Here is a 26,427-nt window from a genome sequence, read left to right on the forward strand (position 1 = left end):
AAGTAAATAAAACTATCTTTAAAAATGGACAATTTGAAATGTACAAAAACAGCATCCAACAATGATAACATGAGCGAATCATCCACACCAAAAAAAACCTTCACTAATTATGCTCAAATATTGAATAAAAATGGCATTTACTCATACAGATCGTTAAAGCATCACACTATGTGGCACTAAAAAATTATAGGAATATAGCTAAGATTTTTAAAACTTTGAATGGGCTTTTAAAAACCAATAATGTCATGTCTTTATGCCACAATTACTGTTTACTGTATTTGTCTTCTTCTAAATTAATGTCCCTAATGTTTAATGCCTTTTTTAGTCAAGGGGACACAATCTCCAGACCAGAAATATCCTTCCAGATTTCCTGTCCTTATTCATGGTCTTTATTCCCTTCAAGAAAGACCACAGAAGACTCTGGTTCCACACGTGGTTTGTCCAGTCGTGCTACGTTTACAGCCTCGGAGACAGGCATGTACATTAAGTGCAATTTGGCATCTTATTTTGATTTTGCCCTGAAGTTAAACAACAAGTTTACAAAATGCCAGAATAAGTATCTCCTCTGTTTAAATTATCTTGTTCATTTCTTCTGTCTCCTCATCTATAGCAAAGGTTAATTGATTTTGCTAAAAGGAAAGACTAAACAATAGCTCTCAAAATGAAATGATCAAAAATTATCACTTTTTCAAAGATGAACAGAGAAACTTAGAGACAGATGATTTACCTGTGTCTTCTGATTGCCAAGATTTATTCATTCTGATCCTTTCATGTTCTGCCAGTTCCTTGCAACTAAAAGAGTTTACTTGAATGATGCCACTTTTCACAACCTCACAGCCACTACCTGAGGTCAGGTGATCACCCTTTTCCTCTTTCCTGCAGCATCTTCTTAACTGGCTTCCCAGTCCCTACTCTTGCCCCAGATTCACACCTAGCCACTCATTCTCTATTCTTCAGCCAAGATGAGAACTTTAAACTCTCACCACTTTATGGAGCCTTTCAAATTCTAACCCCTACTGGTACTGGCATCCTCATTATTCCTTACTCCCTGCTTGGTAATCCAAACTCTAGAAATACCGCAAGTCTCTCTGCTCCTAGAACACACCATGTTCTCTCTTCCCTGCAGGTCTGCAGACATGGTACTCTGGCCTGCCTAAACACTATCCCCTCTCCTCATTTCTTGGTTAATCCTTTCCACACCTGTGAAGTCTCAGCATAAATTTCATTTTTCCTCCATGCTCTTTTAGATCTTCATTTCTCACATGACAGATTCTATGCTGAGACGTATGAGAGATGTATTTTTTCTATCACAGTACTTATCACATTTTAAGTGATGGGCTTAATATTCTCTTCTCCACATGAAAGCAGGGCCATGCCTACTTTGCTCACCATTATATAACAAGTATACAACTGAATATTCACAGAATAAGTGACTGGTTGACTAACCTAGTGGAAAAATAGATAGAGAGATAGATAGATAGATAGATAGATAGATAGATAGATAGATAGATAATAGATGATGATGATGATGATGGATGGATAGATAGATAGATGAATAAATGGATGAATAGATTTTTTTAATGTGTGGACTTATGATGGCTATCAGAGAGAAAGACAGAGAAGACTGAACTTGCAGTGGCCTTGCTAGCATCAATACATCTTAAAAACCACTCCATTGACATCTGTTCACAGTAATTTGATTCAGGATATATTCATCACACACAAAGAAAAAAATGTTTAGAATTTCATATATATAACCAGGTTTTAAATAAATGATTTTAAAATACCCATTTGTATATTCATCCAGGTATATGACAGACACTGGTCTAGTCCTACAGGATAATGAGATGAAATTTACTTTCTTCCCTTAAGGAGTTTAAAGTCTAGGGAGAGGAGTGTACTATGCAATAAACTTTTTGCCATAATAATATTGTGTTGTCTTTAAAAAATCATTTTTGAAAATTGCCCTTAAAAAGACCCAAAGAATTTTAAAAATGGTTGTGAATGGAAAAACACTTTAAACTTAAAAATCAAACATATTTCTAATTTGCCATATACTCAATCTTATGAATTCTATAAAGATTAAGTACAGCATATCCATATGAGGAAAATAGCAAAATATACATGGAGGAAGCAGGTCTAAGACCTGGGACCTGGGTAAAAATGACCTGAGGAGGGTGGAAAGCAGAAACCTATCTAAATAGATGCTTTCTTGTGGTGGGCCAAGCAAAGCATTCCGTCATGCTTTCCGGAAGGAGCTGAGCCCCATCACACCCAATACGGAAACCAGAACCTACAGGAAGTGCCCTTGCCATTTTGGGATAATGGATGGATGGTGCTTCCCAATGGTGAGGGGAAGGTCTTAGTTTCCAAAAAAAAAAAAAGCTCAGGGAATGGTCCTGTAGTGAGTGCTATGGAGCAAATCCATACAGAGCCAAACTGCCCAGAAGTACCTCATGAAGGAAAGCACATAATTTCAACGGCGCTAACGGGTTGTCAAAAAAATGTGTTTGTGGCAGAAATGCGAACAGCTATTAAGAAGTGCTGCATTTAGGTACCTTCATTTAGACCAGACAATATTTGGTACAGTCGTCATCAGAAATACTAATGCCAGAATGAAAGAGAGCCTAGGAATTTTATCTTCTTCTTGGTCTGCTGTAAAGCAGAACACAATGTAGGAGAAAGAGGAGGAACCAGAAGTCTACTGGTGATGTAAACACAGCCTTCCCTTTTCTATTCCTGCTTCCCCTCACTCAATCCTTTCAGAATGAGTTATGTGACCCCGTCCCCTCCGTGTGCTTATAGGGTAACTAGTCAAAGTTCCGTATTAGCTCTGCTTTACTCAGTTGTATGCTGATAAAGGTTTAACAACCTGTTCTCTAGGGGAAAAAAATGCATGGGTGTACATATGCACAAAATTTTGCTTTATTTATTTTATTATAATTTTAACAGATGAAAATGGAATGTGTAGCAAGCAATTCACAAAAATAATAAAATATATATTACTCTTCATTATAAATAGCCAATTGATTCTCACAAAATTCTTACCTTGATTTTCTGAACTCTGGTATATTCACCCAAACTATGACTGCAAGTCAGCTATAATTTCACAAAGTTAGACTGAATAAATACTTGATTATTTTCCAGTTCAGAAGTTTCTCATATCATTGACAAAATCCTATAGCTCTGACATAAAAACTAATATTCATATTCTCATTTACATTAATAAGTAAAACAAGTGAAAAAATGAAGATGTATATGAAAAGCATATTCATATATCAATGGCATAAGGAATTCTTTTGCTGAATTAGATAATGATTTGCAAATAGGGGCATAAATATTTTCTCAATTTTTTTGTCATTCACAATATAATGGCTACAGAAATTACATGTCTAAGTTTCATCCATGCTACTGGCATTCTCCCCATCACTTTCTTAAGTCTAGATAGTCAACAAAACAATAAATCAAACCTTTCAGGAGTGAAGTTAGAGAGGAAGCATTTGCCCATTTCCGTGGTATAAATGCTCCCATAGTGATCAATTCCAAGCTTTCAGGGTATTATCACTGAACACAGAAATGGGAATCTATGCACAGTTGCACACCATTATGTGATATTTCTGCCAGTCAGGCACAATAGAACAAAGCTTAAGAGCATAAATAATAGTGAAATAATTAGGAAGTAATGAGTTTTTAGTATGTATTAACCTTGTTTTTAATACAATTTAATGATAAGTTCATATCATTTGATTTTTAACAATGTTCGTGTTTAGAAACAAGGTGACAACGTTTCTGAAAATTGAACTGGCTCTGGTGAACCAGTATGAGCCAGCACTAGCACACCAGGGGGTCATTCCTCCTAGATCATCTGTCCTTTCTCTTACTGCTCGTCCCAAGTGTCATGCTAGGTAATGACTATGGACTTGTATTTTTCCTCCTGCAGAAGTTCATAGAAGTGGAGACAGGATGTTTGTGTCTGTGTCATAGTCCTTGCAGTGCCTGGAACCTTATAGAAACTCAGCGGATGCTTGTAATGAATACATGAACCACTGAACAATCGCCCTTTTCTAGCCTGAGACCTGGGAAAAATCCTGTTGCAAACATTTAGCAGTCTTTACTTCCTATTTTCATTTCACCACTGACTCAGCTTAACAAAGGCTACTCTCTGGAATTAACCCACATTAGAGTAAGCTCATATAAATATGAATGAGACACTTTCTGATAACCTTGGAATGGCATATTAAGACAGCATAGACCCCAGCAGAGAGTAAGCTAGTGAAGTTTCTCACACTTGTTATTCTTGGGATCCACCCACTCTTGGTAAGCCCTTATAGTAGCTGCAGAGGTGGTCTGCCCAGATCCACCCTCTTCAGGACTGAAGCAGTCATTCTTCCACCTCCTTAGGGCATTGGTAGATAAAGGCCTCTCAACTGAATCTCTCTCCAGGAATTGCCTTTGTCTGAACAGATGTACCTGGTCCAAGATCACAGCCCTTCCCCAGTGAAAGCCTGTAAGAAATGACTGTTCAATGCAGGGGCATGTGGACCCAGCCCACTTGCTTCCATTTGGGACGATTCTGCTTGGACATCCCAGCTCCAGCACTCCCTGAGGGCTCTGCTAAGGTTTCCAGGACAACTGCCCTGCCCTGTAACTTCTCTCTCTCTCTGCCTAGTTCTGCTTCTTTAACTCCTCAATCAACTGATGCACATAGAACTTCTACTTCAGGGTCTGTTCTGTGGAGACCTCAATATGCTGCAGCCCTCAATGTTGTGTAATGCATATCCATGCATAAATTTTAATACAACCTCATACCAAAGGAAGCATGTTGTGAGAACTACTGAAATTTTAAAACTAGCGCATAACATTAGCTAACAGAATAGATGATCAATTACACTAGTACTGACAATTGATTTAATAACACAGTTTCAAATCTAAAATTGTGATTTGTAAGCCGGGCACGGTGGCTTGTGCCTGTAATCCCAGCACTTTGGGAGATCAAGGCTGGCGAATCACTTGAGGCCAGGAGTTCGAGACCAGCCTGGCCAACATGGTGAAACCTCATCTCTACTAAAAATACGAAAATTAGCCAGGTGTGGTGTCATGCACCTGAGTCCCAGCTACTCAGGAGGCTGAGGCAGAATTGCTTGAACCTGAGGCTGAACCCGGGAGGCAGAGGTTGCAGTGAGCTGATATCACACCACTGCACTCTAGTCTGGGCGAAAGAGTGAAACTTCATCTGGGGAAAAAAATAATTAATTAATTAATGATTTATAAATGCATCTTTATAGAAATAAAAACGTATATTAACTTAAATAATAGATCTCATGACTATTGATTATGTATCTAAGAAAGAAGTCTTCAGTGTGTTGTAATAGTTTATTGCAAGGCTCACATGAAACAGAAAATTCTCACGTAAATACCAGATTATACTGAGAGCATTCAGTTATTTGCTTTATCAGTGGAGTGTCTGGAAGTTTGAGATGAGTTGAAATTGGCCATACAGGTGAGAAACAGCTTCACTAACATTAACAATCACTGAAGGGTGAAAATGACTTGAATTTCTGGAAAAGAAGGTCATACTTAATGATCCCCTATTAGCTAACTCCTATCTTATACAATTATACAGAGGCAGCTGCAGATACAGAAAATACTAGGTATAGTTGAACAATTACCACTATCAGGTGAAAAACATTTCATGTTGCATGTTTCCTTCATTTAAATAGGTTTTTAATTCCAAGAGATACAAAGACAAAGCTTAAAAAGTAGTCTCTAAGAATTCCACCCCAATTAGCCACACTAAGATGACACATGACCACATGCTATAAAGTAAATAAGTCTATTGTATTTACACAGCCACTTAACACGTAGGAAAAGAAAGGGACAAGTGACCTCCAACCAAAATTTTTTTTGTTTTGTTTGTTTGTTTGTTTTTGCCATGACCATGTACACATTTCAATGGCTTTGTCCTCTTAGGTGTGAACTGATGACAACTAAACATTAAGAGAAGTATAGATTACTTAATTCATGTTCACCCCCATCAAAAAACGGATAATGGAAATGCATTGAAATTTCTGCAAACACGAAAATTGCACGCATATTGAGGCCAAATGTGAGAGGATAATATCCCAAAGCAAATTAAGACACCCTGAGGAACTTAATGTTTCTAATTATTATATTTTCCATCCTTGACACAAATTATTAAAATATGCTCTTTTACATTGTTTTTGATAGTTTTTCCTATGGTTTTTATGCATATCTGAAAACTTAATGACTCCATGTCAAGCCAGGCCAACCTGAAAAGTTTCTAGCAAATTATTTATTTTAATGCAGGTTTTCTGGCAGACCAGTGCATGAATGCACACCACTATTTACGAATGTGAGGGCTTTGTTGTCCTACTTCCCAAGCAAGTCGGTACCTGAAATTCAAGAGAATTCTCAAATCAATGCCACCATTAAGATACAGATAACCAGGGATCATGTGTTTTACAAGAGTTTGCCATTGTAATCATTTTATCCTGATGACCCAATAGAATCTTTTAAACTAAGAATTTTCATTTCCATTTCAAGTGCACTATAGAAAAAGGAATAAAATTATATTTCTTCATGAGGACCAGCTTAGGCTAGAAGTTTACCCACTGGGTATCTGAATTATAAATGTTTCCAGGCTATGACAGAGGCCTGAGGATTTTACTGTAGAATTGGATCCATGAGACAAAGGAAATATCAGAGTATAAAATTGCAGGGAGCTGAGGTAGATGCTTCTTGTTGTGGACCCGTTTGCAAATGTGAAAAAGTATTCACTGGTTCTTAAATTTTACATTTCCATACCATACCCTCTTTCTCTTTACGTATTACACCTACAGTTCAAAACCTAGATGAGAAAAAGAAATTATAGACCACTTTAAGGAAAGATGTGCCTGATCCACCAAGTCAGAAATGGAAAAGTCTTATTCTGAGCACATTGCCCCAAGCTGTCCCTCCAGACTTGAGTAGCCAGTGTCTCACCCCACAGGAATTTCCTACCATTTTTATCTGTGGTTCCATTTGCCAAACTATTCTTGTAGACTTGTTTCATCTCCATTTTCCTGGATTCTCCAATTTGGGTCTGTAATGTGTTATTAAATGCCACTCTTCCTGCTTCAATGTGATCCCTCTAAAGTGAAGCACAAAACAGCTCCAAGTCCACCTCTATTTTGAAGAGAGATGCTAGTCTAAACCATTCCTTCAGGATTTTCAAAAAGATTGCAGAAACTAGTCCCAAGTTGGTCTTTCCAGCATTAACCAGTTGCTGACCTCAGCCTAAAAAAAGACTGAAGAACTAACACTTCTGCAGTATGAGTTGTTAGTGAGCCATATTGCTACCCACACACATCCCCAAGGAAGGGGAGATGGCACTTCCCCTCAACCTGAAGCCACGAGAAAGTGACTTACAGAGACTTAAGGAAATTGAGATCCAGAAAAAAGACGGTATGCACTGAGTCAAGCTGCATTTTGACCCCAGGGAGGCTTGTCAAAGTTCAAACATGAGCTCTGTTAGAGGAAAACCTTAACACAGATCTCATGAAGAGGTCTCCCTGGAAAGACAAATGGACTCCCACAAAAGAGTGGCCATGGGAACCCAGGAGCGGAGGTGTCAGAGTCACTAGTGGCCAGCCCAGGAAAGAAACTGTCCTCATCAGATGGGAAGCAGCCAGGAGGAAGTGGCACCAAAGAGTCCACCAAGGCCTTGTCTAAGAGAAAAGGAGGCCATGTGGGACTATTTGCTGTGCCCAGCAGCCACCCACACCAGATCGCTGTGCACCTACCACTTGTGACTGTCCCCTGAGCCCAGCCTTAGACACATCAAGGACAGAAGCCATCCAGGAGGGGGAAGGGAGCAAAGATAACAGAAGCCAGCAGTGCCCCCTGGAAACCTTCATGACTTGATTTGGACCCCTGCTGGCAGAGAATACAGGATGAGTTTGGGGTTTGATATTATACCAGACTACAGTGAGATTATGCAATTATCATACACACTAAATGATTTTGTGCTGAAAGCAATTCTGAGGCGGGGTAGACTCAGGTTTTTTCAGTCCTGGGTTAATCACTTTGAAGACTCTCTTCAATATAAAAAACACAAAACTGTGATTTTAAAAGCAGGAACAGAGCCTTGGAAGAGCCCCACACAAGTGGGGAATCCTGAATCATTCTCCCAGGTTAGGGAATGAGACTTTGTTTTCCAGATTCATTGCCTTTCATTGCAAGGATTCTGGCTTAGAAATAACATTGCTACAGAGGAAAATATTTTACTGAAAACCTAATTACCAAGAGGCTATAGTCACTTATTATTGGGATATATATTTTTTAATTTATTTACACATTTTATACACACATATTATATATAACATGCATTATATGAGTGTAATATTTTATATGTACTATGTAAAATTTTAAAATAACTGTGGCTTTTAAGTCAAATACAAATTCATTAGCTTAACTCATTAAGCAGTCTTCATTTAGTGGTTAGATATTGCAGATCAAATCTTCATCAGTTGTCACCAATAACCAATAATAATCCCGATCTAGAACATTTAGCATGCGATTACTATCAAAATCATGTGCCTGTTCTTCATATGAGTTGACATATTTTGAGGATCTCCTAACTCCTTGACAGCTTCCTCCATTGGTAGTTTCAAAACTCCATCCTTAACTTTCCCTAAAGAATCTAAAGTTCTCATTCTCTCACCACCCCACCCCTACCCCTGCCAAACCTTTCCTATTCAGTAATGGCCTTCTCAGAAAACCTCAAACAAATGTCTAATGTAGAACAAATGCACCCCTTACTATGGTACCAGACTATCTGGGGGCCTGTATGAGCCTTCAAATTCATACTGTGTCCTTCCAATAGCGAAAACAATTAGGCAATTCATTAATGGAAAAGAGTGACATTACCAATGCACATTGCATTATCTAAATAAGTGGTGATTATACAGATTTTTCTCAGTTTTCAATTGGTTGTTCACACTGCAGACAAATGAGAGACATAGGATTATTTTATTGAACTATAATCATCAATCATCCTCGTTACAAATACAGATGATTTTCAAGGCTCAAAAAAGATATTCAAGGGAAAGTGTTCAACATCCCCCCCCCATCCTATGTTCTATCAGCTCTTCTTGGCCTGTGCTCTAGCTCTAGCCTTTCATGTCCACTCAAAGTCACTCAAGGTCATTGCTCTGGCAATTCTCCCTCTTTCTTCAGGGTCATCATTTTCCCCTCTTTACTGGATGAAAACTGTTAGCCTATGAACATTTCTCCCAGACTGGAGTGAATGAACAAAGCAAAAAACTCTCTCCTGGCTCTACTTTCCTTTCTAGCTATCACTCCCTTTCTCTCTTTTCCTCAATAGCAAAACTCTTTCAAAATGTCCTTTTATAACTCACCGTCTCCAATTTTTGTCCTTCTTTTCTAACAAACCCTCTCCAATCATAATGTGTCTCTATCACTCATTGAAACTGCTCTTCTCAAGGTTACTAATGGTCTCCATATCACTAACTCCAATGATGATTTTTCAGTCCTCATCAGACTCTACCTACCAAAAGCATCAACCCAGCTGATTACACCTCAGTCCTGGAAGCACTTTCCTCCCTGGGCCTCCAGATCAGTAAACTTACACTGTTTTCCATCTCTCCGGCTGCTCCTTCTTGTCTCCTTTGTGCTCCTTTTCTTCACCCCATTTCCAAATGTTGCATTTCTGGGCCTCAGTCTTTGTATCTCTTCCCTGTGCTGTCCCTTCACCCTTAGGGAGTTCAGCCAGTCCCATGGCATAAAACACCACCTACATTCTGGTGAGTCCCATGTTAAAATCTCCTGCTCAGACTTGTCTCCAAAATCCAGACCCAAACTTATATATCCAGCTATATACCTGACCTATCCATTTGAGTATATAGGGGGCATCTCATACTTAATACATTCATAGCTGATCTCCTGGTTTTCCTTCTCAAACCAACTCACCCTCAGCCTCTGCTCTCATCAATAACAGCTACTCCACTCTTTCTTTATCTATTTCACATAGTCTATCATAAAGCAATACCAGCTGAGTGCAGTAGCTCACGCCTACAATCCTAGAACTTTGGGAGGCAGATGTGGGAGGATCACTTGAGCTCAGGAGTTTGAGATTAGCCTGCACAACATAGTGAGATCTCATCTCTACAAAGAAAAATTTTTTAAAAAATTAGCCAGATGAGATAACACATGCACCTGTAGTTCCAGCTACTTGGGAGGCTGAGAGGGGAGGATTGCTTAAGCCCAGCAGGGCGAAGCTGCAGGGAGCCATGATCATGCCACTGCATGCCTGCCTGGGCAACAGAGCAATACCCTGTCTCAAAAAAAAAAAAAAAAAAAAAAAAATCCCATTGATCCTATCTTCAACATGTATTCAGGATTCTTCTATTTCACATCCCTTCCATTACCTTAACTCTCTGATCCAAAACATCATTGATTCTCTTCTGAATTGTGATACGCATCTCCTTATGGAGTTTCCTGCCTCTGCATTTGCCTCCCTTCAGTCTCTTCTCAATTCAGAGCTTGTAGAACATGATCAGATCATGGAACTCTTTCACTCAGAAATTCTCAAACGCCTCCATCTTATGCAGAATAAAGGGAGAAGCCTTTCTATTATGTGTATAATCATACACATTCTCTGGCCCTTTCCCCTACTAACTTATTCCTTGTACCTTGTCCTTCAATCAGACAAGCCCCTTTTGCCAGCCTTGAAGATACCAGAATTTCTCCAAACACAAGTTGTAGGTTCTTGCCATTCCCTCAGCCTGGAATGTTCTTCCTTGTATGCCTGCATGGCTTGCTTCCTCACTTTCTTTACTTTTCTACTAAAAATCCCCTCCTCAGGGAAGACTTCACTAGCAACCACCTCCTCCAGCAGACATCATAGACTCTCCGTCCGTTCTTATCATTTATAAGCATCTGACGTTTACATATTTTACTTGTCATCTGCCTTTCTATTGCCTACTTTTTCCACAGGGTGAAGGACAGAGGATCATGAGAACTAGAACTGCTTGTCTGTTTTATCCACAGATGTATCCTCATCAATCAAAATGTGTGTTCACGGACTGTAGATGTTCAGTAAATCTATGTTGCTATTTACTGGGTTTGGAGAAGGTTTGGGTTGGGATTGGAGTTTAGGACTGGAATGGAGTTTGTTTGGGGTTACAGAGGGAAGGATAGGGAGAATGGTTTCTTAGCAGTCAGAGTACAAGAGAGATATTGGTAGAGAAACGAACTGAGAAGGGGATTTTTAGACGTTACTGCAGTGTTAAAAGTTAGTTTCCCTCCAACTTGCTTAACAATATCAATTTGATTGCTTTTAATTAATTTTTATGACCAGACTATGCTTCTATTAACGTTATCTATTCAGACACCTTACTACTTAGAGCCAGGTTACTGAATTAAATAAAATATAATTTGAACAGTTTACTTTTGTGTATTGAAAGTATAGTTTTTCTCATTAAAAGAAATTTAAAATAATCCTTGCTGCTAAGCTTCGTTTTTTGTTAACTTCTGTGCAATCTTAACTCAGAATTTAACCCCATTCACCAGCCTCTGTAAGAAATTCAGTTGCACAGAGAATATGATGATTTGTGCAGGATTATTGAAGGTTCACTTCAACAGATCCCTAGGATTCCACACACACACACACACACACAAAATCTCCAGCTAACCATCTCTTTTTTCCATTCCCAGCCATTGTCTCTCCTTGCCCTGTAAAACAGTATACCCTCTTCCTGTTCTTTCTCCCTCCCTCATTATAACAAGAGACCCTCTTTTTTCCCCCTGAAGCCTAGATTTAGAGACCGTCATCAGGATTTTTTTAAACTAATGTAAAATTCACTCAAATGGCATTATTCACAGGCAAAAGGTACACTGAAGAATTAAATTAAAACACAAATTAACTTTTAGGAATAACCCGTCATAGAAAAAAAAAAAGAAGACGACATAATGGTCCCTCAGCCAAAACCTTAATCCACTGTATAAAAATTAAATAACCGGCCGGGCGCGGTGGCTCAAGCCTGTAATCCCAGCACTTTGGGAGGCCGAGACGGGCGGATCACGAGGTCAGGAGATCGAGACCATCCTGGCTAACATGGTGAAACCCCGTCTCTACTAAAAAAATACAAAAAAAACTAGCCGGGTGAGGTGGTGGCGCCTGTAGTCCCAGCTACTCAGGAGGCTGAGGCAGGAGAATGGCGTAAACCCGGGAGGCGGAGCTTGCAGTGAGCTGAGATCCGGCCACTGCACTCCAGCCCGGGCGACAGAGCGAGACTCCGTCTCAAAAAAAAAACATAAAATAAAAAAAAATAAAAAATAAAAATTAAATAAATGTCACTTATTGTTACAAGGAACCATCCTGGAAATATGTACTAGTTTCCTTTGTTTAAAATTTAAGTTTCTTAAATTCATGAAAGTTACCAAACTAAAATTCTAATATGAAAGCAGAAACTAAATAAGCTGAAGTTTACTAAGAATAACCAATCAAGTTAAAAGGCTGGTTATCAATAAGATAGGTAATAAATATGAACCGAAACCATTTTCTAAAAGTAATAAGATAATCCCTGCAGGAGTGATGATCTTGCTGTGTTGCCTCCGCAAAGCAGAGCCTTGGAGTCCAGGATAGCCCTCAGCCAAGATGAGTCAGTGCAAAACCTTTTCCATTTTACCCAGAAAAGCTTGACTCCTGAATCTCATGGAAGTGCCAAAACTAACACAAAGGAGCTGAATTTTCCAACCCTGAACAGGAGAAGTTCCTATTAACCAGAAACTTCAGTTACTCAGAAACCAGGAAGAATCTCTGGAAATAAGGGAGCTTTTTCTCTACATAGTCACCCAGTTAGTTGTTGTGTTATACATAGACATGCTGTTGAACCCATGTGGCATTAGTGTGACTTATCCACTTTAAAAATTCCTGTCTTCTCTTTTCAGGAAGAGCCATTTAGCTTCCTCTTGCCTCGACCTTGCCTAAGTAGGCTAGCCTGGACATACTCTCTCGATTCACTGAAAAGCTCCACGGATGAGGAATCTCAGAGGGAGCTACTTCACTGAGATGGACTGTGCCCCTCTCTGGACTCAGGAGCAGCTAGAATTAGTATTCATTTTTGCTCACTAGCTAGCAATTTTAATTTCTGCCACTCAAGTACGCAGTGTTTTCTATGACAATGGTGTCTACTTTAAACGGGAATGCAGCCCATTTAAAGTGGTAGCATCAGATGAATCACTCAGATGAGTGCTGAAAGAACATGTGAAAGTTTGGGAAGGAAGATCGAGGTTGCAGAGCCACAAAAAGCCCTCATTATGGAATGAACAGAAAGGTACTTAGAGTGGCGTGATCGCCACTGGCAAAAAAAAAAAAAAAAAAAAAAAAAAAAAAAAAAAAAAAAAAAAAAATCAAATCCTAGGCAGCTTGAGCAAAAAGAGAAATACATTGATCCCGGGAATTAATGGAACACTTACAACAAGAAGCCCAGAGTGGGATTAGGGTACAGGTGGGAATTCTGTGGACCTGGATTCTCCCTGCTCCTTATTTCTGCATCTTTGTGCATATCAGCTTCATTTTCCCTCTCCACAACCTGTCTCCACACAGCGAGACCCATAGCCCTGACAGCTCATGTCTGCGACTCCTTTCTCCTGACTCCTCAATATGAGTTTAAGTAATAGACGTGTAATGCCAATCCTGAATAATAAAAGCTGCTTTAGGAAGTCTAGTTGGGAGGTCTCATAGAACATTCTTCTGGTATCCCACATCAGATTCCTGGTGCAGGCATTGCAATACATTTTATACCATTGCCTTTATTTGGCAGTGGGTTAGTTAATTCAAGAACAGGAGCATTCTTATATATTAATTTTTACTTATGTTTTATGCCATCTTCCCTTTTGAGAAAAAGAGTATAAAATTTTGTAGTATCAAATATTTGGTGTTTAATGCTTTTAATTTTGTTAACTTTACAAATAAATTAAAATAACAGCTTAATATTTATCTTTCCATAATATTATATTTTTATTTTATGTGATTATATGTGTTTGTTTTGTAACTGAAGGGCTTATTTAGAGAATATAAGCTTCCATCACAGTGTAATCTCTCTTTTTCCCAGTGTCATTACAAATTGATAAATCATTGAAGATAAATTTAACAGCAGCTTAATGGTATATAAAATCAGTTTTTCAGTTTATATTTTTAATAGTAAAACAAAGTTTATACAATACCCATGATTTGGTTTTCTTTTTTGCTGAGTCTCAGGTTGAATTTAAGCCAATGGGACCTTTGGAGATTGGTGTTGAACTGATTTAGTAGTATTCTTGAATTTCTGCATTCCAAATAATAGGTACTGATAATCATGGTCACATGTGAGTTAAGTCAATTAATATGCTCCTCAAGCTTATCGTTCATGGCCTCCACCAACCTCAGCTTCCTACAAACTCACTCCTTCCTGGTCTAATTTTGCAGAAAGCTATCAAGAAACCTGCAAATCATTCAAATCATTGTCATCCCCTCATAATTTCTAGCAATAAGTAATGCAGATGTGTTACTATTCCCAAAGGAATTGTTCTGCAGTAGTTACTCTATTACATTTTTCTTAAGAAATCAGAGTGGGGAGAAAAGGAAATGGACTAAAATATCCAGGCTCCCTTCCGCAGCAAGGTTCTGAGCGAGTCATCGTTAGAATTAAGTCAATTAGTTTTACAGATAATTCAATAAATTGTGGTTTAAGAGTGGATGTTCTCAAATCATATTTTAGAAACTAAGTATCTCCTGGTTCCTCAAAAGGGTCAAAGAGCATTCAGGGACCATAAATGGAGTGGGTATGTCAGTGCTACTCCTCAGAGCTTGGGGTGGTTTTACTGTTGCAGAAAAAAAAAAAAACCTACTAGCAAAATCCAGATAAACAGTCAAAGGTACTAATCTTTTCTTAATGCACAGCATGTATTTGCCCCTTGGATTCTGTCTACTGCCCTCACACATGGATGCCTATCCCTGATAGATATGGTTTGACTCTGCGTCCCCAACCAGATCTCACCTTGAATTGTAATAATCCCCACGTTGAGGGAGAGACCAGGCGGAGATAATTGAATTATGGGGGAAGTTTTCCCCATGCTGTTTTTGTGATGGTGAGTGAGTTCTCACAAGATCCCATGGTTTTATAAGGGGTTTCCCCCTTTGCTCAGCACTCATTCTCTCTCCTGCCACCCTGTGAAGAGACGCCTTCTGCCATGATTGTAAGTTTCCTGAGGCATCTCCAGCCATGCAGAACTGTGAGTCAATTAAACCTCTTTTCTTTATAAATTACACAGTCTCAGATATTTCTTCATAGCAGCATGAGAACAGATTAATACACTGATTCTGTGCAAACATATGTATGCTTTAAGGGAGGTCACTGAAATAAATCACCATTGATTTTGGAAAGGACTTCAAAAAGGGGAACTGAGTTTTGTTGAGTTAACCTTACTTGGCTGGAACTTTTCATTTCCTCTGAGTTAAGTTAAGTCAGGGTAATGTGCTTGTATTAGGCACCTTTTGTTTACCTAGAACTGAGAGAAGTAACAAGATAATCCCTACTCTCCGAAGGAGAGTCTGCAAGCCAAAAATAAAAGCTTCATAGGTGCCAAATATCATCTTATGGATTTATTCTCTAATTGTGATAATAGATTTTCACATTATTCTGGAAGATAATTATTTCCCAGAATTGTTACTAAAATTTGTTTCAATAAAACATTCTTACAGATAAAATTTATGTCCAACAAATTATTATAAAATCAACTCATGAAAATGTTAAATAATCATGGTGATGATGATGATGATGATGATGCCAATGATGATTTGGAATAAGATGTAGTCAGTTTGGTTTTGGATGCATATTTTGATATGCAAATTTGTTTCTACACCATTAATATATTAGCAAAAACTGTGAGCATAACATTAATTTTACATTTCACAGTTATGTATAGCTATATCATCTTTAAGGACTATCAGGTGAATGCAGAAAATGGCACTCTGCTAAAATTGAGCCTCAAAGGAATATACAAAACATATGAACACCGAGAATTTGCCAATTATCTCAGTTTACTCATGTGTTATGAGCCATACTCTTCTGGTGTTACAACTTTCTCATGACTTGAAAATAACTGTCCTTCCTCTACTTCACAATAACTGCCAAGCTGCAACTCTTCTACAACCAAACTTCAAGTCTTTTTCAAGATAAAAGGCTACATTTGTTCTAGTATTTATTTCCTAACCACTTAACATATGTAAGACTGTGCTACTTGTTTTAGTAGGTTCCTATCTTACTTATGTGTTGGTGACTTAGTTTGGCGATATTATACCCATAACCCCATTTTTCTCACAAGCCTTTTTATGTTATATAATTTTCCACAACAGTGTGACTTATAGGAACATATTTGTCATATTATAACAGAAGTGACGGTGCTTATACTTTTCATATTTAAAGCAGGTTCATCAAGATAAAAACAACAAACCACCCAACAACATATTATACAATTTTATATAAAACAGGAAAATCCATTCTTGGAGCACACCAAAGGCCACTCATTCATTTAACTGAGAGAGTCTTTTATAAAATTAGTATTTTTAAACTAGATCCACAGCTTAGATCTACAGCATGAGTCTGACTTGTATAACAAACAGACTCTAATGTAGCCTTCAATGTCATTGTGGTTTTCATTATCCAAGTAATTTCACCACCATCTCTTACTTTTCTAAAGTACCACCTTGAGAATTAATATGTACTACAAACAGCCAAGTAGGAAAAGAAGGGTGGACTAATGAAAGTAAAAGGCTTAAAACAAGGTTAATGCTGCTTAAATGGAATTCAATAACTTAATTCACTTTGTGCTTAATATCCAGAACAGAGCTATTTGCAAATATCCCATTCTTGAATTTTCTGTAGTTACATATTATGCAACACAACACCATCAAAAGGGATGCACTGGTGCAATTTATAGCAACATAAAAATGTTTGGTTTTTCTTTTTTATCTTGGGAAGGAAAGGGAGAACTATTAACTAAGCAACTGGTTTATATCTTTTTTCTAAGAATTTAATAATGTCTTGGTTTTAATTTACAAAGCAATGGTTAAATATGACTGTAAGACAAAGTTTAGATTTGCTAACGAACTCTATTCAAAACCAGTGGCATAACCCTATGAAAAAAAAATTGTTTTTGTTGTTGCTTTGGGGTGGGGGTTGGTGGTGGCATAGGCCACTTTGTGAAATCAATTAATTTCTGTCCTAATGCTCAGTCAGAGCGAGACAATAAAAAGAAAATAAAAATATGATCATGACTACGAGTTAAGCTGTTAAACCTTTAAAAATATGTATTTCCATGCTCAATTGTTTTTACTTTCTATCAGAAAGGACAAACTAGACAACAAAAAGAAAGATAAAAATTTCATTTTCTCTGCTTGTTCCATCAGTCACGGTAGGACTGTGTTTTCCAGAAAGAATCACCAGGTTTATTTCCTGTATCCTGCGTTTTCTCTTAGCTTTGGGTCCACTGGTTTAGTCTACCTTATCCTGACCAGAGAAAAACCCTCATTAATTTGATTTTGCCACTGGACTCATTTGTATGTCCACTGCCATGGGTTTTGCCACTAATGTGTATAGAGATGGGATCTTTGCACCAGCAGGTCAACACCTCACCACCATCCCAGCTGAATTGACACAAATGATCTTCTCCAAGTTTTCCCACTCCAAACTCAAGCTGATTTCACCTGCAATTGGAAATCTCTCCCGCAACTGGAAATCTCTCTCCCAATTCCCAGTGTCCTTACTGAAGATCGTGTCACTCCCAACTAAACTCCTCCATAATGCCACCACACTCCTACTACCTAGAAAATGACTAGGATTTTCTCCTTATTTTCCACAGGGTAAAATTAATCATGGATGAAGCTGAAAAAGAAAATAAGATTGGGGGGCGGAGCAAGATGGCCGAATAGGAACAGCTCCAGTCTCCAACTCCCAGCGCGAGCGACACAGAAGACCGGTGATTTCTGCATTTTCAACTGAGGTACTGGGGTCATCTCACTAGGGAGTGCCGGACAATCGGTGCTGGTCAGCTGCTGCAGCCTGACCAGCGAGAGCTGAAGCAGGGCGAGGCATCGCCTCACCTGGAAGCGCAAGGGGGAAGGGGATCCGTTTTCCTAGCCAGGGGAACTGAGACACACAACACCTGGAAAATCGGGTAACTCCCACCCCAATACTGCGCTGTAAGCATACAGGCACACCAGAATATATCCCACACCTGGCCGGGAGGGTCCCACGCCCACGAAGCCTCCCTCACTGCTAACACAGCAGTCTGCCGCGATCTATCCGCAAGGCAGCAGCGAGGCTGGGGGAGGGGCGCCCGCCATTGCTGAGGCTTAAGTAGGTAAACAAAGCCGCTGGGAAGCTCGAACTGGGTGGAGCTCACAGCAGCTCAAGGAAGCCTGCCTGTCTCTGTAGTCTCCACCTCTGGGGACAGCGCACAGCTGAAGACCAACAGGGGAAGTAGCGGGAGCCGGTGCAGACGCGAACGACTCTGTCTGACAGCTTTGGGGAGAGCCGTGGATCTCCCAACGCGGAGGTTGAGATCCGAGAACGGACAGACTGCCTGCTCAGGTGTGTCCCTGACCCCTGAGTAGCCTAGCTGGGAGAAATCCCCCACTAGGGGCAGTCTGACACCCTACACCTCACAGGGTGGAGTACACCCCTGAGAGGAAACTTCCAAAGGAAGAATCAGACAGGTACACTCGCTGTTCAGCAATATTCTATCTTCTGCAACCTCTGCTGTTGATACCCAGGCAAACAGGGTCTGGAGTGGACCTCAAGCAATCTCCAACAGACCAACAGACAGTCCTTCTGACTGTCAGAAGGAAAACTGTCAAACAGGAAGGACACCTATACCAAAACCCCATCAGTACGTCACCACCATCAAAGACCAGAGACAGATAAAACCACAAAGATGGGGAAGAAGCAGGGCAAAAAAGCAGGAAATTCAAAAAATAAGAGCGCATCTCCCCCTGCAAAGGAGCGCAGCCCATCGCCAGCAACGGATCAAAGCTGGTCAGAGAATGACTTGGATGAGAGGAGAGAAGAAGGCTTCAGTCCATCAAACTTATCAGAGCTAAAGGAGGAATTACGTACCCAGCGCAAAGAAACTAAAAATCTTGAAAAAAGAGTGGAAGAATTGACAGCTAGACTAATTAATGCAGAGAAGATCATAAATGAAATGACAGAGATGAAAACCATGACACGAGAAATACGTGACAAATGCACAAGCTTCAGTAACCGACTCGATCAACTGGAAGAAAGAGTATCAGCGATTGAAGATCAAATGAATGAAATGAAGCGAGAAGAGAAACCAAAAGAAAAAAGAAGAAAAAGAAATAAGCAAAGCCTGCAAGAAGTATGGGATTATGTAAAAAGACCAAATCTACGCCTGATTGGGGTGCCTGAAAGTGAGGGGGAAAATGGAACCAAGTTGGAAAACACTCTTCAGGAAATCATCCAGGAGAACTTCCCCAACCTAGTAGGGCAGGCCAACATTCAAATTCAGGAAATACAGAGAACGCCACAAAGATACTCCTCCAGAAGAGCAACTCCAAGACACATCATTGCCAGATTCACCAAAGTAGAAATGAAGGAAAAAATCTTAAGGGCAGCCAGAGAGAAAGGTCGGGTTACCCACAAAGGGAAGCCCATCAGGCTAACAGCAGATCTCTCGGCAGAAACTCTACAAGCCAGAAGAGAGTGGGGGCCAATATTCAACGTTCTTAAAGAAAAGAATTTTAAACCCAGAATTTCATATCCAGCCAAACTAAGTTTCATAAGTGAAGGAGAAATAAAATCCTTTACAGATAAGCAAATGCTTAGAGATTTTGTCACCACCAGGCCTGCCTTACAAGAGACCCTGAAGGAAGCACTAAACATGGAAAGGAACAACCGGTACCAGCCATCGCAAAAACATGCCAAAATGTAAAGACCATCGAGGCTAGGAAGAAACTGCATCAACTAACGAGCAAAATAACCAGTTAATATCATAATGGCAGGATCAAGTTCACACATAACAATATTAACCTTAAATGTTAATGGACTAAATGCTCCAATTAAAAGACACAGACTGGCAAACTGGATCAAGAGTCAAGACCCATCAGTCTGCTGTATTCAGGAGACCCATCTCACATGCAGAGACATACATAGGCTCAAAATAAAGGGATGGAGGAAGATCTACCAAGCAAATGGAGAACAAAAAAAAGCAGGGGTTGCAATCCTTGTCTCTGATAAAACAGACTTTAAACCATCAAAGATCAAAAGAGACAAAGAAGGCCATTACATAATGGTAAAGGGATCAATTCAACAGGAAGAGCTAACTCTCCTAAATATATATGCACCCAATACAGGAGCACCCAGATTCATAAAGCAAGTCCTTAGGGACTTACAAAGAGACTTAGACTCCCATACAATAATAATGGGAGACTTCAACACTCCGCTGTCAACATTAGACAGATCAACAAGACAGAAAGTTAACAAGGATATCCAGGAACTGAACTCATCTCTGCACCAAGCGGACCTAATAGACATCTATAGAACTCTCCACCCCAAATCAACAGAATATACATTCTTCTCAGCACCACATCGCACTTATTCCAAAATTGACCACATAATTGGAAGTAAAGCACTCCTCAGCAAATGTACAAGAACAGAAATTATAACAAACTGTCTCTCAGACCACAGTGCAATCAAACTAGAACTCAGCACTAAGAAACTCAATCAAAACCGCTCAACTACATGGAAACTGAACAACCTGCTCCTGAATGACTACTGGGTACATAACGAAATGAAGGCAGAAATCAAGATGTTCTTTGAAACCAATGAGAACAAAGATACAACATACCAGAATCTCTGGGACACATTTAAAGCAGTGTGTAGAGGGAAATTTATAGCACTAAATGCCCACAAGAGAAAGCAGGAAAGATCTAAAATTGACACTCTAACATCACAATTAAAAGAACTAGAGAGGCAAGAGCAAACACATTCAAAAGCTAGCAGAAGGCAAGAAATAACTAAGATCAGAGCTGAACTGAAGGAGATAGAGACACAAAAAACCCTCCAAAAAATCAATGAATCCAGGAGTTGGTTTTTTGAAAAGATCAACAAAATTGACAGACCGCTAGCAAGGCTAATAAAGAAGAAAAGAGAGAGGAATCAAATAGATGCAATAAAAAATGATAAAGGGGATATCACCACTGACCCCACAGAAATACAAACTACCATCAGAGAATACTATAAATGCCTCTATGCAAATCAACTAGAAAATCTAGAAGAAATGGATAATTTCCTGGACACTTACACTCTCCCAAGGCTAAACCAGGAAGAAGTTGAATCCCTGAATAGACCAATAGCAGGCTCTGAAATTGAGGCAACAATTAATAGCCTACCCACCAAAAAAAGTCCAGGACCAGATGGATTCACAGCTGAATTCTACCAGAGGTACAAGGAGGAGCTGGTACCATTCCTTCTGAAACTATTCCAATCAATTGAAAAAGAGGGAATCCTCCCTAACTCATTTTATGAGGCCAACATCATCCTGATACCAAAGCCTGGCAGAGACACAACGAAAAAAGAGAATTTTAGACCAATATCCCTGATGAACATTGATGCAAAAATTCTCAATAAAATACTGGCAAACCGGATTCAGCAGCACATCAAAAAGCTTATCCACCATGATCAAGTGGGCTTCATCCCTGGGATGCAAGGCTGGTTCAACATTCGCAAATCAATAAACGTAATCCAGCATATAAACAGAACCAAAGACAAGAACCACATGATTGTCTCAATAGATGCAGAAAAGGCTTTTGACAAAATTCAACAGCCCTTCATGCTAAAAACGCTCAATAAATTCGGTATTGATGGAACGTATCTCAAAATAATAAGAGCCATTTATGACAAACCCACAGCTAATATCATACTGAATGGGCAAAAACTGGAAAAATTCCCTCTGAAAACTGGCACAAGACAGGGATGCCCTCTCTCACCACTCCTATTCAACATAGTGTTGGAAGTTCTGGCTAGGGCAATCAGGCAAGAGAAAGAAATCAAGGGTATCCAGTTAGGAAAAGAAGAAGTCAAATTGTCCCTGTTTGCAGATGACATGATTGTATATTTAGAAAACCCCATCGTCTCAGCCCAAAATCTCCTTAAGCTGATAAGCAACTTCAGCAAAGTCTCAGGATACAAAATTAATGTGCAAAAATCACAAGCATTCTTATACACCAGTAACAGACAAGCAGAGAGCCAAATCAGGAATGAACTTCCATTCACAATTGCTTCAAAGAGAATAAAATACCTAGGAATCCAGCTTACAAGGGATGTAAAGGACCTCTTCAAGGAGAACTACAAACCACTGCTCAGTGAAATCAAAGAGGACACAAACAAATGGAAGAACATACCATGCTCATGGATAGGAAGAATCAATATTGTGAAAATGGCCATACTCCCCAAGGTTATATATAGATTCAATGCCATCCCCATCAAGCTACCAATGAGTTTCTTCACAGAATTGGAAAAAACTGCTTTAAAGTTCATATGGAACCAAAAAAGAGCCCGCATTGCCAAGACAATCCTAAGTCAAAAGGACAAAGCTGGAGGCGTCACGCTACCTGACTTCAAACTATACTACAAGGCTACAGTAACCAAAACAGCATGGTACTGGTACCAAAACAGAGCTATAGACCAATGGAACAGAACAGAGTCCTCAGAAATAATACCGCACATCTACAGCCATCTGATCTTTGACAAACCTGAGAGAAACAAGAAATGGGGAAAGGATTCCCTATTTAATAAATGGTGCTGGGAAAATTGGCTAGCCATAAGTAGAAAGCTGAAACTGGATCCTTTCCTTACCCCTTATATGAAGATTAATTCAAGATGGATTAGAGACTTAAATGTTAGACCTAATACCATAAAAACCCTAGAAGAAAATCTAGGTAGTACCATTCAGGACATAGGCATGGGCAAGGACTTCATGTCTAAAACACCAAAAGCAACGGCAGCAAAAGCCAAAATTGACAAATGGGATCTAATTAAACTAAAGAGCTTTTGCACAGCAAAAGAAACTACCATCAGAGTGAACAGGCAACCTACAGAATGGGAGAAAATTTTTGCAACCTACTCATCTGACAAAGGGCTAATATCCAGAATCTACAAAGAACTCAAACAAATATACGAGAAAAAAACAAACAACCCCATCAAAAAGTGGGGAAAGGATATGAACAGACATTTCTCAAAAGAAGATATTCATACAGCCAACAGACACATGAAAAAATGCTCATCGTCACTCGCCATCAGAGAAATGCAAATCAAAACCACAATGAGATACCATCTCACACCAGTTAGAATGGCAATCATTAAGAAGTCAGGAAACAACAGGTGTTAGAGAGGATGTGGAGAAATAGGAACACTTTTACACTGTTGGTGGGATTGTAAACTAGTTCAACCATTATGGAAAACAGTATGGCAATTCCTCAAGGATCTAGAACTAGATGTACCATATGACCCAGCCATCCCACTACTGGGTATATACTCAAAGGATTATAAATTATTCTACTACAAAGACACATGCACACGTATGTTTATTGCGGCACTATTCACAATAGCAAAGACTTGGAATCAACCCAAATGTCCATCTGTGACAGACTGGATTAAGAAAATGTGGCACATATACACCATGGAATACTATGCAGCCATAAAAAAGGATGAGTTTGCGTCCTTTGTAGGGACATGGATGCAGCTGGAAACCATCATTCTTAGCAAACTATCACAAGAACAGAAAACCAAACACCGCATGTTCTCACTCATAGGTGGGAACTGAACAATGAGATCACTTGGACTCGGGAAGGGGAACATCATGCACTGTGGCCTATCATGGGGAGGGGGGAGGGGGGAGGAGGGAGGGATTGCATTGGGGAGTTATACATGATATAAATGATGAATTGATGGGTGCTGACGAGTTGATGGGTGCAGCACACCAACATGGCATAAGTATACATATATAACAAACCTGCACGTTATGCACATGTACCCTAGAACTTAAAGTATAATTAAAAAAAAAAAAAAAGAAAATAAGATTAATTATTTAAAAGTCATCCCATTTTGCAAGGTCACTTCAAGAACTAAGCCTGCAAAATCTGACTGGGATCGAATGGAGTTCATTAACACATCTAAAGAAATAATATGTTGATACAAAGTATGCCTGGTAAGTTATGGAAGATTTAAAAAGAGAGTCAGAAAGTTACATGTAAGCTGCTCACCAAAGCATTTTAAACAGGCCTAGCCAGACACAGAATACTGTAGTCCGTTGTCAAGATCTTTCTTTTTGTGGCGGTAAAAACAACAAGCTAATTTAGCCTGTTGCCAAGAAACACTGAAGTTCATCAAACTAACAGTATGTTCTCATGCCACCCTGGAAAGTCTTCTGATTATAATGGGCTCCCTATATGGGATGACCTATAGGGAGAGAATGTGCTGGTACTGAGGACTTGAGTATTCTCATTTCTAAGACAGAGCTTTCACTATAAATAGATAAATTTGCATTCTATGTTTGTATGTCAACCCTAAGCTCAACTAATATGAATCTGAATCTTAGAGACAGATGATTATCAATTGCTTCACACAGTCAGGCTTCCAAGTCTGTAAACCTAAGCACCTAAATAACTTTCTAAGATAATGCTACTGAAGCAGGTGTTTAGGGAAAAAAGCTGCCAACTGAAAGGTATCTTTGGTGGTAGGGGTAGGGGAGACAGTGTGGCATGCTGTTTGAATAAGTGAAGCATTTCTTACCGAAATTTCTAAATTCCCAACCAATTCATTTCTCAGGTCATTTTGCTCCTGACCCACCTGACTTCATACAGGAAAGGCTATTGGCGTTTTCTATGGGGAAACACCTACTCACTATCACTATCATGGATACCACCTTTAACTTCTCTGATATCAGTATCCTCTGAAATGAAATATAAACTTACCATATTCGTAGATAAAACAAAAATGTATTCCTACTTGAGGGTTACTCCTTCAACAGGGTCGGTTTTTTCTTTTGCCACCTGATACCAACTCTCTCCCCTTTCAACAAAACTCTACATAGTATTGTATTAGACCATTCTTTTGCTGCTGATAAAGATATACCCAAGACTGGATAATTTATAAAGAAAAAGAGATCTAACGAATTCGCAGTTCCATGTGTCTGGGGAGGTCTCACAATCAGGGTGGAAGGTGAAAGGCACGTCTCACATGATGGCAGGCAAGAGAGAATGAGAACCAAATGAAAGGGGTTTCCCCTTATAAAACCATCAGATCTTGTGAGACTTATCCACTACCATGAGAACAGCATCAGGGAAACTGTCTCCATGATTCAGTTATCTCCTACTGAGTACCTCCCACAAAACGTGGGAATTATGGGAGCTACAATTCAAGATAAGATTTGGGTGGGGACACAGCCAAACTATATCAAGGATGTTCACACAGAAATAAACATCCTCAAGACAAAAATCTCCAAGTTGTGCTGCTTACCTGCCTTAGCCCATTCTAGGCATCAAAATATTGACTTTAGTAATCATAGTTTGTACCCCATCAGTTATCTGCATAAACGGTATCTATAGAACATTATGATTGTGGCAAAGAATTTAAATGGAAAGACTGGAACCATACACTATTATGAAAACAATATAGAGTTTATTTTGTGACTATGGTAATAGAATATGTTCTAAGTAAATATATCAGACTCAAATTCTTTCCAAAGACCTGGTGATTACTCTCAATCTGCATGAGTAACAGCAGCGTTATGGAACAGCCTGTATATTTCCAGTGTGTTCCCCCAATTGCACTTGTCCCATGACCACTTACTGGAAGATTAGAATATTGGCCACTTCTTCAAAAAGCTTATTAAAATGTTTTTGACTTACTAATATACCTGGTCAAAATAATACTTTTCAGAAGAGAACATATATCAACAGATTTGTATGGAAGTATTTGCCAAGCTGCAAGAACCTGTCTCTGAAACCTAAATATTTTCTGCTCCTTTTTTTTTCATTTTCTTTGACATTAAGGTTTTCTCTAGCTTGATCAACTCTCCTCTTTAGGATCACTATCCATTCTGCTGTATAGACACAATACTGGGCTGGGTGTGAGGTAGAAAGGTGAAAAGACAAGCCCTTCCCTCATTGGGGAGATCACACACCATCATATAAAACAAGTCTATCTAGAAAGAGAAATAAGCCAATAAGCCAATAAGCCACAGTGCCAAGTGATTTGTGACCGGTCAAATGCATTTATAGCAGAAAAGCTCATTTTGAATCAGGATGGTTCTTAAGATTTCTTAAAGAAAGAAAAGTTTGAA

This window comes from Rhinopithecus roxellana, chromosome 3, assembly GCF_007565055.1.
Source record: "Rhinopithecus roxellana isolate Shanxi Qingling chromosome 3, ASM756505v1, whole genome shotgun sequence".
NCBI classification, from domain to species: domain Eukaryota; kingdom Metazoa; phylum Chordata; class Mammalia; order Primates; family Cercopithecidae; genus Rhinopithecus; species Rhinopithecus roxellana.